The following is a 7,877-nucleotide window of genomic DNA, read 5'->3' on the forward strand; positions in this document are numbered from 1 at the left end:
AGTTATGCACATTGCTTATGCAGGTCTCGGCAACTTTTGGAATTTTCAGATTTTTGGTCATGCAGAAGTGCATAGGTTATGCACTCTGCTTATGCACCCTTCGGCAGAATTGGAGTTTTGGAGTTCTTGGTTATGCGGAAGTGCATAACTTATGCACCTTCCTTATGCACCCCTCGGCAAGATTGATTTTTCTGGGTTTCTGGTTATGCAGAAGTGCATAGGTTATGCACTCTGCTTATGCACCCTTCGGCAGAATTGGAGTTTTGGATTTTTGGTTATGCAGAAGTGCATAAGTCATGCACTCTCCTTATGCAAACTTCGGTAGAGAGAGAAAATGAAGGATTTGAAGTTATGCAAATGTGCATAAGTCATGCACTCACCTTATGCAAGTTTTGACAGATATGAAATTTGACAAAATGAGGTTATGCAGAGTTGCATAAACTATGCACTCTCCTTATGCACTTGCAATAAAGGTGAAAAATGGCAAGAATTGTGGTTATGCAGGATTGCATAAGCTATGCAGTTGCTTATGCACAATTCAATAAGATCAAGAATGCAATAGAACTTGGATTGCAAGTGTGAAAAATACCCTAAAATGAAGAAATATAATTCCATGAAGCATAAACCACAAGAAATTTTCACTAAAAACACATCAATATATACAAAGTGTATCAAAAAGGCATCACACAAGCATGTAAAAATGGATCCTACATAAAAGACCTTTGAGAACTATGCCATTTTGAGTCAAATTCTGCAAATCAACATTTAGCACATAAAACTCCATAAAATTTGCATGAAGTTGCATCTAACCACAAATGAGAAATGAACTCTCCAAGTTTTGCCAAGAAAATGCAGCATTTCTACCTTGAATTCTACAACCCAAAGAAGCTCAAAACTGCAAAAATGACTTACTTACCACCATATTAACATTATAAGCACAAGTATTAAAAAGTTACACACCCAACCTCACCAAAACACAAGCCATTTGCTGCAGACACCCTTTTTGCATGAACCAGATAGCAGCTTCAGCAGTTCACCAACCTTCCTCTATTTAAATACATCCAACCTCATCAAAAACATGAGCCATTTTGCTGCAGACACCCTTTTTGCTGCAGAATGTACATTTCTTCTGCATAAACCAGATTGCAGCTCCTGCACAGGTTATGCAGCAAAAACTTATCAGTTCTTTTGAAGGACAAAAAAAATTTTTTTCAAGTTAAGAATTACTTTCCCAACAGTTCACCAGCCTTTCTTCATTGAATTACATCTACAAGAGACAAAATTTAATAATGTCAAAAATTGAATTTGGGGAGATTCAAGATAAAAACAAAATTAATGAAAATGAAAGTAAATCAACAAAAGCAAAATAAAGGACTTGGGATGCCTCCCAAGAGGGCTATTTTATAGTCCTTAGCTGGACTTTTCATGAATTTCACTGAAAAGAGGCGAGGGATTGGAGAGCTTGTAACAGTTTGCTCCCTTTATTGGGTCTCCAGTTATGTAATGCTTCAATCTATGCCCATTGACCTTAAAATTCCCAGATTTTTCACTCCAAATTTCAATTGCTCCATAAGGGAAAACCTTAGAAACTCTATATGGACCAGTCCACCTTGACTTAAGTTTTCCAGGGAACAATTTCAATCTTGAGTTGAACAACAAAACTAAATCACCTTCTTTGAATTCCTTTTTCCTCAGATGCTTATCATGCCAAACTTTAGTTCTTTCTTTGTAAATACGGGCACTTTCATAAGCATCCATCCTTAATTCCTCAAGCTCATTAAGTTGTAACAACCTTTTTTCACCAGCTTGCTTAAGATCAAAATTCAAGGTCTGAATGGCCCAATATGCTCTATGTTCTAGCTCCACAGGTAAATGACAAGACTTACCATACACCAACCTAAAGGGAGTAGTTCCTATAGGGGTTTTGTAGGCAGTCCTATATGCCCATAAAGCATCATCTAGTTTGATAGACCAATCTTTCTGAGAATTGTTCACTATTTTCTCCAAAATATGCTTGAGCTCTCTGTTAGAAATTTCAACTTGTCCTGAAGTTTGAGGGTGGTATGGGGTAGCTATCTTGTGCACTACACCATACTTCCTCATTAAGCTCTCAAATTGCTTATTACAAAAATGGGAACCCCCATCACTAATTATAGCCCTAGGAGCTCCAAATCTGCTCAAGACAAATTTCTTCAAGAATTTCACTACCACTCTAGCATCATTAGTTGGAGTTGCAATAGCTTCCACCCACTTTGACACATAGTCAACCCCAACTAAGATGTATCTATTACCATATGAAGGAGGGAATGGCCCCATAAAATCTATTCCCCAAACATCAAATAATTCCACTTCAAGAATATTATTTAGGGGCATTTGATCTCTTTTTGACAAATTTCCACTCCTTTGACATTTATCACAATTCAACACAAATTTCTTCACATCCTTAAAAAGATTTGGCCAAAAGAAACCAGCTTGCAAAATTTTACTAGCTGTCTTAGAGATGCCAAAATGACCTCCATAATCAGAAGCATGGCAATGATGCAAAATACTTTGTACCTCCTCTTCAGGAATACATCTTCTAATTAGACCATCACAACATCTCCTAAAGAGTAAAGGATCATCCCATCTATAAAACTTCACCTCATGCAAAAACTTTTTCTTTTGTTGCCATGTCATTCCTAGGGGTAAAACTCCACAAGATAGATAATTCACAAAGTCTGCATACCAAGGTAGTTTAGCAACAAGAGAGAAAAGTTGTTCATCCAAGAAAAACTCATCAATAGGGATTTCATCCAATTCTTCACCATCCAATTTCAACCTACTAAGATTATCAGCAACTACATTTTCAGCTCCTTTCTTATCTCTAATCTCCAAATCAAATTCTTGTAGCATCAGAATCCACCTAATGAGCCTAGGTTTAGCCTCCTTTTTACGGAGCAAATATCTGATGGTGGTCGCATGATCCAAACTATAACCACTTTTGAGTCAATAATGTAAGGTCTGAACTTTTCCAATGCAAAGACAATTGCCAAAAATTCCTTTTCAGTTGTTGTATAATTTGTTTGAGCCTCATCCAGTGTTCTACTAGCATAATAAATAGCATAAGCCTTTTTGTCCTTTCGTTGACCAAGAACAGCCCCAATTGCATAGTTGCTAGCATCACACATAATTTCAAAAGGTAGGCTCCAATCAGGTGGTTACATGATTGGTGCAGTGATAAGAGCTTGCTTCAACCTGCAAAAGGCATCCAAACACTCTTGGTCAAATACAAATGGTGTGTCATTACTTAACAAATTAGACAAAGGTTTAGCTATTTTAGAAAAATCCTTAATAAAGCGTCTGTAGAACCCGGCGTGTCCTAAGAAACTTCGAATTCCCTTGACATTGGTAGGAGGAGCCATCTTCTCTATCACTTCAACTTTGGCTTTATCAACCTCTATTCCTCTGTTAGACACCAAATGTCCAAGCACTATCCCTTTCTGAACCATGAAATGACACTTTTCCCAATTTAACACAAGGTCAGTATCTGCACATCGCTGCAAAATTTTAGAAAGGTTAGCCAAGCATATATCAAATGAAGATCCATAAACAGAAAAATCGTCCATAAAAACCTCCATTATGTCTTCAATGAAATCTGAGAAGATTGCCATCATGCACCTTTGAAAAGTGGCTGGTGCATTACACAACCCAAATGGCATCCTTCTATAAGCAAAGGTTCCATATGGACAAGTAAAAGTGGTTTTCTCTTGATCATTTGGATGGATAGGGATTTGAAAAAAACCTGAATATCCATCTAAATAGCAAAAATAAGAATGCCTAGCCAATCTTTCCAACATCTGATCAATGAAGGGAAGTGGAAAATGATCTTTTCTAGTGGCAACATTTAATTTTCTGTAATCTATGCACATTCGCCAACTAGTCACTGTTCTGGTGGGAATTAATTCATTATTTTCATTTTTGACAACCGTCATTCCACCCTTTTTGGGACAACATGTACCTGGCTCACCCAAGTGCATGCGAGATGGGATATATGATCCCTGCATCAAGCAACTTCAAAATTTCCTTTTTAACAACTTCTTTCATATTTGGGTTCAACCTCCTCTGATGTTCAATAGATGGTTTACAATTTTCTTCCAAACTGATTCTATGCATACAAAAATGTGGGCTTATTCCCTTAATGTCATCTATGGTGTATCCCAAAACTTTCCTAAATTTTCTCAACACTCTTAACAACTTATCAGCTTCTAAAGTACTCAAGTTTGCATTTACTATTACTGGATAAGTGTTATTAGTGCCAAGAAATTCATACCTGAGCTGAGAAGGAAGTTGCTTAAGTTCTACCTTAGGTGCATCTTCTTCCTTGAATGATGGTTGCTTAAATTCTGCTTTTTCCTTTTGTGTGAGTTGAAAAACTGGAGCAGAAATGAATGGTGGACTTCCCTCTAAGTGTTGAGCATATGCAGCTACATGAGGGTTGTCATAATCTATGCCTCCTCCATGAACCAAACAATTTTCGAGTGGATCTTCTGGATATTTCTTTCTGAAGTGTTCTTTAACCAGCTCATCAATGATATCAACTCTCAAGCAAGTATCAGCTTCAGAATGATGCTTTTTCATAGTGTTATTAATATTGAAAACCAATTGCTCTTCACCAACCCTAAGAGTCAGCTTTTCTCCTTTAACATCAATCAATGCTCCTGCTGTAGCTAGAAAGGGTCTCCCCAAGATAATTGGAATATTAAAATCTTCCTCCATGTCCAAGATGACAAAGTCAACAGGTATATAGAACTTTCCAACCTTCAGGGGCACATTCTCTAAAATTCCTTCAGGATACTTGATTGTTCTGTCAGCTAACTGAAGAGAAATGTGGGTTGGCTTTAGATCTCCCATGTTGAGCTTCTCATAAATAGAGAGGGGCATAAGGCTAACACTAGCCCCTAAATCACATAAGGCTTTTGTAGAACAAGACTCTCCAATGTGGCATGGAATTGAAAAACTCCCTGGATCCTTAAGCTTTGGAGGAAGTTCCCTTTGGAGGATAGCACTACATTCTTCTGTCAAAGCTACAGTTTCATCATCTTCAAGTTTCCTCTTGTTTGAGAGAATTTCTTTCAAGAATTTTGCATAAGAGGGAATTTGTGAAAGAGCATCAACAAAAGGCACATTTATGTAAAGTTTCTTCAAAACCTCTAAGAACTTCCCAAATTGCCTATCAAGCTTGGCTTTGTGAAATCTTTGTGGAAGGGGAAGCTGTGGTTTGTAGGGTTCAGGAGGTATATATTTCTCTTCTTTTTCTTCAAATTTCTCCTTACATTTTTCTGCACTCTCTTGTTTTTCACTCCCATCAGTTCCTTTCTCATTTTCTCTCTTCTCATCATTTTCACTCTTCTCATCATTTATAACTTTACCACTTCTTAAAGTAATAGCTTGACACTGCTCTCTTGGATTTTCTGGTTGACTTGGAAGCTTTCCAAAAGATTTGGCACTTGAGGAGGATGCTTGTTGTGCAATCTGGTTTTCCAGCATTCTGTTGTGTGTTTGCATCTGTTCCAGCCTCGCCTTCACCTCTCTCATCTCCTCATCATGCTTATTTTGGTTGGCAAGAATCTGTTGCAATAAAGCTTCAGTGGTGGAATTTCGTTCTTGCTGTTTTGGTGGAGGGTTCATATTTTTCTGCTGAAAATTAGGCAGTGGTTGCCTATTTTGCTGATATGGAACTTGACTCTGCTGTTGTGGTTGAAAATTCTGATTTTGAACTTGATTTTGCTGATTTCCCCATGAAAAGTTGGGATGATTCCTCCAATTTGGATTGTAAGTTTGAGAATAAGGATTCCCCATTTGCTTGTTTCCATAATTACCAACATATGCTGCTTGTTCTCCATAATCTATTCCACAGCTGGTAGTTTCCTCTGCATAAGCCACTTGTTGTGAACTTCCAGCTGATGATGATGAACTAACCAACATACTCAAATCTTCCATCTTCTTAGCAAGGACATTTGTAAGTGCATCAAATTTTGCATTAATCATGTTGAATGGATCAAGATCATATATTCCAGCAGCTTGCCTTTTCTGAGTTGGAGCTGGTCCTCTTGGACTACTCCAAAGATGAGTATTCTTTGCAATTTTCTCCAATAGCTCATAAGCTTCATCTTCATGCTTTATAATAAATTCTCCTCCTGTTTGAGCATCAATGATTCCTCTGATTGCAGGAGTGACATTTGTGTAGAAATTCTGATTTATCATCCATTTTGGAATGGCATGATGTGGGCATAATCTCTCTAATTCCTTCCATCTCATCCATGACTCATAAAGAGTTTCATCTTCTCTTGGTCTGAAAGCTGTCATTTGATTCCTCAGCTCTTGAGTTTTTCCAGGTGGAAAATATTGTGCAAGAAATGCATCAGTGAGTTGCTCCCAATTTGTAATGGAGTTGTGAGGTAAAGAATCAAGCCAATCCAACGCTCTATCTTTCAAAGAGAACGGGAATAGCTTCAATCTTGCTGCATCATCAGACACTCCAGGTTGTTTTTGCATGTCACAGATCATAGCAAACTTATTCAGGTGTGTGTGTGGATTTTCAGAAGGATGTCCTCCAAATTGAGAATTCTGAATCATTTGAAGAACTCCAAAATCCATCTTGTAACTATTTGCATCAATCCTTGGTCTTGCTATGCTCTCTCTCAAATCATCAAAACGTGGAAAAGCATGATCCATCATACTTCCCCTAGGCACGTTTGCATTAACAACTTCTTCCCCTTGGGCTTCATTTTCATTGTTTTGACCATTTCCAGCATTACCAACACCAATTCTAATTCTTTCATCAGCCATTTCTGCTTCTAATTCAGTTTCTCTCAATGCTTCTTTTCTTTTTCTGGTTTCTTTCTTGTTGGCCTTACAAAATTTCTCTATTTCAGGATTGAACAATAAGGATGTGTCACTTGAGCTTCTAGCTCTTCTCATAAAAGATTAAAAGTACCTGAAAAAAAAAAAAACAAACAAACACAAAATGAAAAGATAACAAAAATAAAACTATAAACAACTAAAATAATCAAGAATTCAATCTTAAACAAACAACTCCCCGGCAACGGCGCCAAAAACTTGATGCGTCCCTACCGCAAGTGCACGGGTCGTACAAGTAGTATAGAAAAATATCGATCCCACGAGGAGTTGTGTTAATGATTGAATTTTTGATATAAAAGTTGACTAAATCGAAGTATCTATGAAATTAGAGAAGTGAATTGATGAGTAATGGAGCGTGAAATCTATATGTGCAAAATCAATATTCTATTCAACAATGTATCGCATTAAACTAAAATTGCGTCAAATTGGAATAAGCAAGTTCAAATATGGCAATATTGAAATGGTAAGCAATTAAATTCGATTAGAAATTAACAATGGTGAAAAGGCGATTCCGGAGTTCGGGAATTCATATTCGAGCTATTTTGGGATTTAAATCGGTTATCCAATTTTATAAAACTATTGGGTTTTAAGGAGATTAATTCTTAAATCCTTTGAATTCCCTTTCGAGTGAGACAAAGAGTGCCTTAATCAAACTAATCCTACTTTCGTGGAGTTAGAATTAATTAAGACCCATTAAGTTCTTTAATTAATCTGTGAATCCTCTTAATCCTTAGCCTATTTCTAGGTCTAAGTTAATTAAGTCCAATTTCTTGATTATCTATCACAAGGTCTTCTCCTTTCGGTGCTTCAACCATGGATTAAGAACATCACTTAATGGGATCCTACACTAAGCATGTCATTAAGCATACAAGAAATGAATAAAACTCATTAAGACCACAAAATATGGATTACCCAATCAAAATCCACAAAATATCTCAAATATTACAACCCTTACTCCAGAATCAAAAGTAAACTAC

General features: G+C 36.9%; 1 non-coding gene across 1 annotated transcript; it reads left to right on the forward strand.

Moving 5' to 3' along the window:
- Positions 1–6,253: 6,253 nt before the first annotated feature.
- LOC131178905 (small nucleolar RNA R71) lies at positions 6,254–6,360 on the forward strand. Its single transcript, XR_009147913.1, has one exon. It is a non-coding gene; the product is annotated as a small nucleolar RNA R71 (small nucleolar RNA).
- The last annotated feature ends 1,517 nt before the right edge of the window (positions 6,361–7,877 follow it).

This window comes from Hevea brasiliensis, chromosome 3, assembly GCF_030052815.1.
Source record: "Hevea brasiliensis isolate MT/VB/25A 57/8 chromosome 3, ASM3005281v1, whole genome shotgun sequence".
NCBI classification, from domain to species: Eukaryota; Viridiplantae; Streptophyta; class Magnoliopsida; order Malpighiales; family Euphorbiaceae; genus Hevea; species Hevea brasiliensis.